Source organism: Vulpes lagopus, chromosome 8, assembly GCF_018345385.1.
Source record: "Vulpes lagopus strain Blue_001 chromosome 8, ASM1834538v1, whole genome shotgun sequence".
Taxonomy (NCBI): Eukaryota; Metazoa; Chordata; class Mammalia; order Carnivora; family Canidae; genus Vulpes; species Vulpes lagopus.
The window spans coordinates 115,646,226-115,656,119 of NC_054831.1; the positions used below are offsets into that span (position 1 = coordinate 115,646,226).

General features: G+C 49.5%; 1 long non-coding RNA gene across 1 annotated transcript; it reads right to left on the reverse strand.

The window, feature by feature from the left end:
- Window positions 1–2,167: 2,167 nt before the first annotated feature.
- On the reverse strand, window positions 2,168–9,037 carry LOC121498220. Its single transcript, XR_005989640.1, has 3 exons — window positions 8,835–9,037; window positions 3,983–4,161; window positions 2,168–2,225 (listed from the first exon to the last, which is right to left on the reverse strand). It is a non-coding gene; the product is annotated as an uncharacterized LOC121498220 (long non-coding RNA).
- Between the last annotated feature and the right edge of the window lie 857 nt (window positions 9,038–9,894).

The window sequence follows — 9,894 nt, forward strand, 5'->3', positions numbered from 1 at the left end:
GATATAACCACATAATGAAATGCCACACGGCAACGAGAACAAAGATGTGCAGCGGCACACAAGATGATGAGCCTCACAAGCAGCAGTGAAGTGAAGGGGCCAGACACAGAGGAGCACATCTGGTGTGACCCCACTGACGGGAACAATGGAGCCAGGTGAGGTCCACCTATGCTGATAGAAGTCAGGACAGTGGTTCTCCTTGGGGAAGGAGGTCAGGAGCGGAGTTCCTGGGTACTGGCTGTGCTCTGTTATTTGGTCAGTGTGCCAGTCACATAATTTCCCCCTATTATATATTCATTATAAATTATAAATTAATCACACTATGCACCTACGATATGTGCCCTGTTCACTCTGTATGTCACATTCAATACAAATGGTTGAGTAAAACCCAACTGCCTCCAGCAGAGAGTGGCTCCCGTTAGCCCGCAGCTGGGTTGTCGGCTGTGCATTTGGAGGGGTTCGGATACTGAATGGGAGAACAGGGCCTCAGGAGAGCCCCCGGCCAGCAGAGTAAGGGAGAAGACAGGGAGCTCTGAAATGGCAGGGTGCAGGGCGGGGAAGGGAGGGGGGTGGAGGCGGTGCAGGGGAGGAGCAGGGAGATGCCCGGGGAAGGCCCTTGGTTATTTCACAGGCTTGGTGAAAAATCTGGTGTGCAGTCCCCAGTGTGACCTTCTCTCGTGATGCAGCAGATGAGGCCTCCCTCGTGAACATGGGTGAGAATGGCTTTTTTTTTTTTTTTTTTTAAAGAACCTAGACACTGACCGAGGTGCTGAGCTTCTTCGGGGACCCCCATGGTGCAGAACAGACAAGAGAAGATGAAGAAGAAAGAGTTAAGGCCAAAACCAACCGTGAGATGGTGAGGCCTCTTGCAATCTGCCCAAACCTTGGGAAGAACTTTGGACTCCTCAGGGTTCAAGCCTTGCCTGGACCTCAGAGACCAGACACTCCCTCCCTGACAATAGGTGACACAGCTTTGAGCTATTCTCTTGGGTGACAGGAGGTAGGGGTGAGTCACTGGCTGGGAGAGGGCTCCGGGGAAATTTGAAAAGCCCCTGGGCCAGGGCAACGTGATGTTTTGGTCCTCTCACTGCTTCTGAGTCATCTATCTGCCACAGGCCAGCACCCAACTCTCACCACCAGGGGTGCAACTTTCCCAGGGGAAGCAGAAGGACCAAGATGGGGCTGCAGCTGGGAGCTGAGGCCTTCATTGGGCCCTCAGACAAAACTGCACTGGGGTTTGAGAATAACCCAGGCTGTGGGGGAGGCTGAGGCTCCCTGCACTTCTGAGGACTCATTCAGCAAGAAAGGACCCAGGCCTCACCTACCTCCCACCCCTAGACAACTGACAGCTGCCCTAGTTGGTGTTTGCTTGCCCAACGGGCTTTAGACTTTCTTTCCCTCTGTCTTTTCTCCTCTTCCTTCCTTCTTTCCTTCCTTCCTTTGTCCTTCTTGCTTTCATTTCTTTCTTCCCTCCTTCCTGCTTTCCTTCCTTCTTTCCTTCCTTCCTCTCTCTCTCTCTCTCCCCACTCTGCCTCTCTTGTTCCCTCTCACTCCTTCTTTTTTTTTTTTTTTTTTTTCTTACAACTCTAAGTCAACCACACTCCAGTACTTTCCACCATTGGCCTACCCTGTCTTGGCTTCTCTGTTCTCCTGAACTGCAGCTGATTTTTTATTTATTTTTTATTTATTTTTTTTATTTTATTTTTTAATTTTTATTTACTTATGATAGGCACACAGTGAGAGAGAGAGAGAGAGAGGCAGAGACACAGGCAGAGGGAGAAGCAGGTTCCATGCACCGGGAGCCCGACATGGGATTCGATCCTGGATCTCCAGGATCGTGCCCTGGGCCAAAGGCAGGCGCTAAACCACTGCGCCACCCAGGGATCCCCCTCTCACTCCTTCTTTCTTCAAATTTAAAGTTTTTATCATAATAAATACCAAAAATTACGCAAAAGAGGAAGGAAAATAATAAAGACATCTAAGCTCCCACACTCTCTGAGATAATGACCATTTTAGTGACAATTTTTTCTTTTGAAAGCAGGCATTTTTTTTTTTAAGATTTTATTTATTTATTCATGAGAGACAAAGAGAGAGAGAGGCAGAGACATAGGCAGAGGGAGAAGCAGGCTCCATGCAGGGAGCCCGATGTGGGACTTAATCCCGGAACTCCAGGATCACGCCCTGGGCCGAAGGCAGGTACTCAACCGCTGAGTCACCCAGACGTCCTAAAAAGCAAGCATTTTTTAAAAAGTAAACTCTTTATTTGTTTGTTCATTTGCTCAATGTAGGCTCCATCTCCAGCACAGAGCCCAATGTGGAGCTTGAACTCACGACACTGAGATCAAGACTGAACCAAGATCAACAGTCAGATATTTAACAGACTGAGCCACCCAAGCCCCCCAAAACTTTTTATTTTAGAGTAGTTTTGCATTTGCAGAAGATGTGCAAAGACAGTGCAGAGAGCCCCCATATACTCCCCTGTCTCCGTATGGGTTGCTATAAACAAAAATATCACAGATGGGGTGACTTGAACACAAACCTTTACTTCTCACAGTGCTGGGTGCTGGGAAGCCCCAGATCAAGGGGCCAGCAGACCCAGTGACCAGTGACAACCCGCTTCCTGGTTTGTGAACGGCCACCTTCTCCTTGTATCCTCACTCAGCAGAGAGAAGACAGCATGAAAAAGCTGTGTCTCTTCTTGTCAGAGCATTAATCCCATTTCTGAAGACCCTCGTCTCATGACCGATTTACCTCACAAAGGCCCCATCTCCTCATACCATCACCATTGGGGTTAGGATGTCATATGAGTTAAGGGGCTGGACACAAACATTCAGTCCCTGACACCCCCCAAGCAATCTATCCTATTGTTAGGAACATCTCAGGTCTGTGTAAAGCATTTGTTGTAACTAATGGACCAACACTGACAACCATTGTTAATGGAAGCCTTTGCTTTACTCAGATTTCCTTAGTTTTACCTAATGTCCTGTTCCTGGTCCAGGAGCCCACCTAGGGCGTCACTTTACATTTAGTCATCGCATCTAAAGGCTCCCCAAGGCTCCTCCTGGCTGGGTCAGTTTCTCAGACTTCCCTTGTTTTTGACGACCTTGAAAGTTCTGAGGACTGGTCATGGCTTTTACACAATGTCCTCCGACTGGGATTTGCCCAATGTTTTCCTCATGATTAGACTGAGGTTACGAAGCAGGGTTGGGGTTCCTCTGGAAGAGGTGGCCTCTCGCATGTGGGGAAAAAGCAAGGCCTGGACTTTCCCTTACGCGGAAGGGCTGGTCTGGCCCCTACAGGGCCTCCTGGCATGAGACTGATTTCTCAGGCCAGCAGAGATGAAGAAAGAGGATGCAGCCAGACTGGGGGTTCCCCAAGGTAATGTCCACCCCCAGGCTTCCTTCCTAAATGACTCCAGGTCATGGTCTGAAGTTGATTATTAAAAGCTCTGACTCACTTGTCTGCAACTTTTCAGAGTCTACAAAAGACTATCTTTAATAACAAAATGAATCACTAGAAGAGCTGCTCCAGTGCCAGGCTATTGTTAGTTGCCCTGCAGGGGACTGAGATCATGCCCATTTCACGGATGAGACACAGGCTCACTGAGCTTAAGTGACCTGCCCAGTCACGGAGCTGAGAAGTAAGAAAACAGAGACGTAAACCCAGATCCGTCCTCAGTTCCAGTGTTCGTCTATCACCCTGCCATCCACTTGCACTGATTTGCTAACCTGCTCTCATTTATAGAGGTGAAGACATCGAGTCTCATAGAGGAGGGGTGCCTTGGCGCTCAGAGGCCAAGGCTGTCACCATCACTAATAGAACTTGGAGAACTTGGACCAAAGTCCAGGTGTCTTGATCTGCCCAGGGCCCACTCTGGGACAGGGCTGGGACTGGGGACCTGGGGTGCATCCTGAGGAGCACTCTGTGAGCACCCCAGCCAGGTGGCATTTCATAGGGGAAGTGGGTGGGGGCAGAGTCTTACCCTGGCTCTGGGAGAGGCCCCATTGGGTTGGCGTCTGGCGCAGTGTTGCCCCCAGATCTCAGCACGAATACAGGGACTAGAAAGGACTTCCAGGATGGCCACTCACAGACAGGCTGGGGGTTCCAGGCCATGGGTTTCCTCAAGTGCAGCCCCAAGCCTGGCCTAAGGCAGCTGCTCACCTGACAAGAAGGAAGGAATACATCAGTCTGGAGCAACCTCTCACCCCAGGGGCTGAAATGCCATCTGTACTGGCTCTGGGGATCCACCAATCTCGCCTTTCTCCCAGAGATGGGACACTCACTTCCCACTCCTGGAGCAACTCCCTTCTGCTTCTGGACTGTCCTATCTCTTAACATACAAATTTCCCTTCAGCAGAACCAAAACCTCCTCCCTTTGGCTGTAGTTCAACTTTCTGGGCCACACAGAACAGAAGGACTTTCTTCACTTCTCTTAACATTCAACAGGGTGGCCCCCTTGTACCTCAAACAGCCTCAGCTTCTTCTCCAGTCCTATTTCCTCAGGGCCCGGCCCCTCTCCCACCCTCCCCATCTCCCTCTTTCCCCTCCTGTGTCCCCCTGGTGGCTTGAATTGTGTCCCCCTCCAAGTCCTAACTTCAGCATGTGACCTTGTTTGAAGTCCTAACTTCAGCATGTGACCTTGTTTGGAAACAGGGTCATCCACAGATGTAATGAATTAAGATGAGGTCGGTAGCGGGGTGGGGGGTCCAATCCAGGGCGGGTGGTGTCCTTATCCAAAGGGGAAATTTGGACCAAGAAGTAGACACTCATAGAGGGAGACTGTGTGAAGACACACGGAGAAGGTGGCCGTCATCTGTGAACCACGGAGAGGCTTGATCCTTCCTCCCCGACTTCAGAAGGAGCCAACCCTGCCAACAGCTTGACCTTGGACTCCCAGCCTCCAGAACCATGAGACAATGCATTTCTGTCATGTAAGCTGCCCAGTCTCTGGGCCTTTGTTACCACAGTCCTGGCAAATGACTATGCCCCCTGTCATTGACCCATTCCAAAATACAGAGCCCCTGACATGTGCTAAGGATAAAGCAACAAAGATTAACAGAAGCCTTCCTGGGGCTTACACCCTGGTGGGGAGAAAAGACCAGCAGGTAATGAATACTTGAAGGTAAGAGAATTCTATGCTATGGTAAGAGCTTGGACGGGGACGGAGACAGACGTGGGCTCCTTTGACTCTTCAGTGATTCCCTGTCCCCATCAGCCCTTTCACCTCCTGAGAAGGGCTCAGGCCCCGGTTCTAAGAAGGCCTTTGCCCAGCATTGCAGTACTCCTCCTCCTGTCCACCTGTCCTCCATTCTGCCACTGGAGTAAACTTTGAAAGGGTACCTTCCACCTCTGCCCCCCAGCTTTCCTGCACCCCCTAACCTCAGACACCACCTGTTTAGTGCCCTCCAAACTGTTCTTCAGCCACCCCTAAGTCCCTGCGAACCTCCACCTTCCTGTAGTCTCTGCTGCCTTCCCAGACTCACATCCCCCCTCGGCTGCCAGGACCCTGCCCTCTCTCCTCCTTTTCTCCCTTGCTGCCTCCTCCCCCTGCTCCCACTTCCTTTTTTTTTTTTCTTTAATCTTTCATTGGGAAGAATTTCAAGCCTATGGAATAGTTGCAAAAACAGTACAATGAATACCCTTATACCTTTCATCTAAATTCGCCAATTTTGACATTTTGCCACTTTGCTTTATCTCTATGTGTATATACTTACTAGCATTAGCTGCTGAACCATTGGACAGGAAATTGGAGCTATGAAGACCCACCATCCTAAAATATTTCAGCTGAATCTCCTAAGAACAGAACATTCTCTTACATGACTGCAATTTAAATATTAAGGAAATTTTACATTGCTACATTACTATTACTATTAAATAAAATACAGTCCACACTCAAATTTCCTCAGTTGTCCTAATTAATGTCCTTCGAAGTATTTTTTTCCTGATCCAAGAGCCAACCTGGAAGCTTGCACTGCACTGAGTCACCGTATACTCCACTTCAGAAAGCCACCATTTCCCAAGGTGCCCACCCTCGGGTCATCACCTCTCTGTGGATGGCTTGGGGTTTGCAACTACACCATCATTTCCAGCCCTGATTTGGGCGCTCCTTGTGGTTACTTCCTCCTCCCTGCACTGCCAGCTTGTCTGGAGCAGGGATGCTAGCCCATCTCTTTATCCACTGTACCAGGCCCCGTGTGGTGAGTGCGCCATGGAAGTGGGGGAAAAACCCTCAACTGCAGTCAGTTAGACCTGACTTAAATTGTGACTCTACCAGCCTCTGCTGTTGGGACCTCCTCCGGTTATGTCACAGTTGCTGTGAGCAGAGAATACAACCTACCTTGCAAGGCTACTGTGAGAATGTCCTTAGGTACCGTATTTTTGTTTTTTTGTTTTTTTTTTTTTAAATAAACTTATTTATTTATTTAAATAAATTTATTTTTATTGGTGTTCAATTTGCCAACATACAGAATAACACCCAGTGCTCATCCCGTCAAGTGCCCACCTCAGTGCCCAACACCCAGTCACCTCCACCCCACCCCACCCCCTCCTCCCATTCCACCACCCCTAGTTCGTTTCCCAGGGTTCGGAGTCTTCCATGTTCTGTCTCCCTTTCTGATATTTCCCACTTATTTTTTCTCCTTTCCCCTTTATATGGTCTCATTCATTTGGGGAATATAAAAAATAGTGAAAGGGAATAAATAGGTACTGTTTTTGAATGCCTGGCACACAGTAGGCCTGGAAGGAGGAAGGGAGCAGGCGAGAGGATCATCTGTGATGCCCAGTAGACCTCAGAACAGAGGAGGGCAACCTAGCACTGCCCCTGAGCTCCTGGATTCTCCCTGCTTCCTGGCTCGAAGCAGTCAGACCCTCCAGAGTTTGGTGAAGAGAGAGCCTCAGGTGAAGGAAAACACATTTAATACACAAAAAAAATCAAGCTACTCTGGAGCTGGCTCCCGAGATGGAGAGGCAGGGTTCCAGCACCTGGCAAGAGATCCAGACGCTTCGTGAATGTGATAACCAATATGATAAATTAGCCCAACTAGAGAGCACCCCCTACCTCCCCACAGAAGCAACAATCGGGGATCCCATCAGCCTGGGGCCCCTCCAAAATCTCCGTCAGGGCTGTGATGGGGGTCTGAGGCTTCCCGCGGTAGGAAGCACCGGCTGCCCCAGAAACACATTTGTTAATATCGGATTCCACAGCAACAGCTGGATTCAATTTAGCCGCCGAGCACTGACAGCGAGGCCTGGCCCCCAGCCAGCACCCCTCGGGAGGCCCGGAGCCTGCCATTCCGTTTTCCACGGAGATAGAGTTGCTAAGGACTCGCTGGGCTCATCCAGCCCCCTCGTGCCTTCCAAGCAGCTGGGGAGGGAGAGGAAGTGACCAGCAGTCACTGGTAACACAACCTTTGTTCCCTGCAGACCGGCCTCTCTGCGCGCCTCTCAGGTTCTCCAAAACACCGATTGTCACGGGGGTCTGGTGGCAGGAAGCTGAAGGCTGTCGCCTGCATGGCTGTTTGGGTTCTGGGGTAACATTTCAGTCTAATGCAAAGGGCCACACTTCTACTCATGCTCCCCGCCAAACACACACGCACTCTCTCACTGTCGTACACGCACACCATGCCCCTCTCTGGCATCTGACTTCCATCATGCCCTCTGCTTGGAAACCACAGGCTCTCAGTGTAGGCAGAGAATCTAGTCCAGAGAGGGGCAGAGACTTGGTAAAAAGGTCAACCAGCAAAGCAGGTTTCTGATCCCAGCGCGTTTCATTGCAACTCAATAATATTTATCAACGATAATAGTAACATGATGTTGACTGGGTGCCTAACTTAAACCAGATTCTTTTGATGGGTGTTTGAAATATTGTTGTTCTTTTAAATTCATGGTCAAAATAACTGGGGGCTTGGCAAGGTCACATATTTTGACCAAAGCCACATACTTAATATGTGGCAAAGCTGGGAATCCAACTCAGATCGGCCTGGTATCAAATGATAGGATTTCCTCCACCGCAGGTGACTGCCTGAAACTCCACCCCTCAGTCTTCTCAGGCCCTGTTGCTAAAACGTAGATGGCCCTGTCGGGTCCATCTACGGGCCCTGTAGATTGCCTGAAGTCTTCCCCAGCCAACTCCTGAGGGGAGTGAGAGGGAAGGACATCAGAAGGGGTGTGGGGCCTCCCACAAGAAGGTGAAAGGGGGCAAGGGACACATTTTCCAGCCTTTCCAATTTGTCAGCTTCCAAGGTGGAGTTGGAAGTTGAGGCCCCCCGAAAATCCCTTCCTGGGAAGAGCCCCTTCTTCTGTGGGAGGACAGTTTTCTGGGTGGGGGAAGGCAAGCAGGGCTGAAATCCTCCTAGAGACAGTTGGGTCCTTTGTATTAAAACCTTTTCAACTGTGCTTACTTTTTGACCCAGTCTTACTGTATAAATGTCTGTCCTGAGCCATCATCCTCATCTGATAAGTACAACCCCTGTTCCCCTCCACGACGACCAGTCCACCTATTCCAGGCAGGGCAAACAGGCTCCCGAGTCGTGGCTGATCAGATTCCTCCCATCCGGCCACATCTTTTTCACGGATATTAGGACAGTATCAGGTGGTGTGCCTATTGGCAGCAATCCTAACCCCCAGCTCCTGCCCCCTCTTCCTCATTATGGGGGTTGGGTATGACGTGGGAGCCAAAGACCTCTTGCCCCTCAACCACAGCATCTGAAGTTCCACCACGATTGTTCTTTTGGCTCACACAGGCCTTCCAGACTCAAAATGGTGATGCCCTTGGGATGCATTGTACGGGTTAACAACTAAAATCAAGCCGTATCCTCCCATTTGGGCCCACTTACTGTGAGGCTTCATGAAAATAACACTGAGGCAGGAGCTAAGAATCCAGTGAAGTTGGCAAGATCAGGCCCGCATGGACAGCATCCAAATGCTTCTGTCCATCCCTGTAACTCATTGAGCACATGAAAAAATTCCTGTGGGTGGGTGGGCTGGTGAAGGCACCTGCAGGTCAGGACGCTTGCAGAAAGACGAGAGAAAATGTGAGTTGGTAGTCTAGAAAAATTAGGTTGAATAAGAGGAGACTTCGCTGGTCCTGAAGAATTAAAAAAATGCAGATTGACTCAAGGGAGTCTTTGTGCTGGAAGCCAGAGGTTTTTGCTCCTTGCGCTAAGCAAAAAGTAGTTGTGCAACACAACAGGACATTAAAAAGGAATCTTTTGGGGGTTAGTCGATCCCCAAAAGTAGCCAGGGGAAGTTAACTGCACTTCTGATTCCATTTGTTGTAGATTCTGCTAATGAATCCGGCGGCAATGCCAGGGAGACTGAAGCCTGGGGTGCAGGCTAGGGGAGATGCAGGTTCTCACCCACCTCGTGTTCACCCTCAGCCATCAGCCATGCCACCAGATTTGCATCTTATAAGGAGTTGGGGCTATAAATTCATCAAGAATCTGTCGGTTAAAAGTCTGGGATTATATAAGCCTTTTGCAGAGCAAAGTGTACCTTCCCCAGAAAAAAAGATTGCCCACCTAGGGCAATAACCTGCTCCGATAGCTCCCGAGTTCTGACTCTAATGACCACATCCATGGGTCCCACTAACTTGGAGCTGAGATCTGGATTGATGGGACAGGTTATTGCTATGGAACATATTTCTTTCTTATTCTTGTTGAAAAGCTCTCAAAGGGACTGGCCATTTATTTTGAGTTAGGATACTCCTCACTTTTTCTTTCTCATGGAAAACGTTGTGCTAGTCACGGGCCTGAAGAATTATAAACGTGTGATTTTAGTTAAGAATGTGCTTTTTATTTTTCTTAGAAGCTTTCTTACTTAGAAGCTTAGTTCTCGGTGTCTGACACCACGTTGGCAGAGGCCAGCAGGAAAGGAAGGGGATTTTAAATTGGCAAC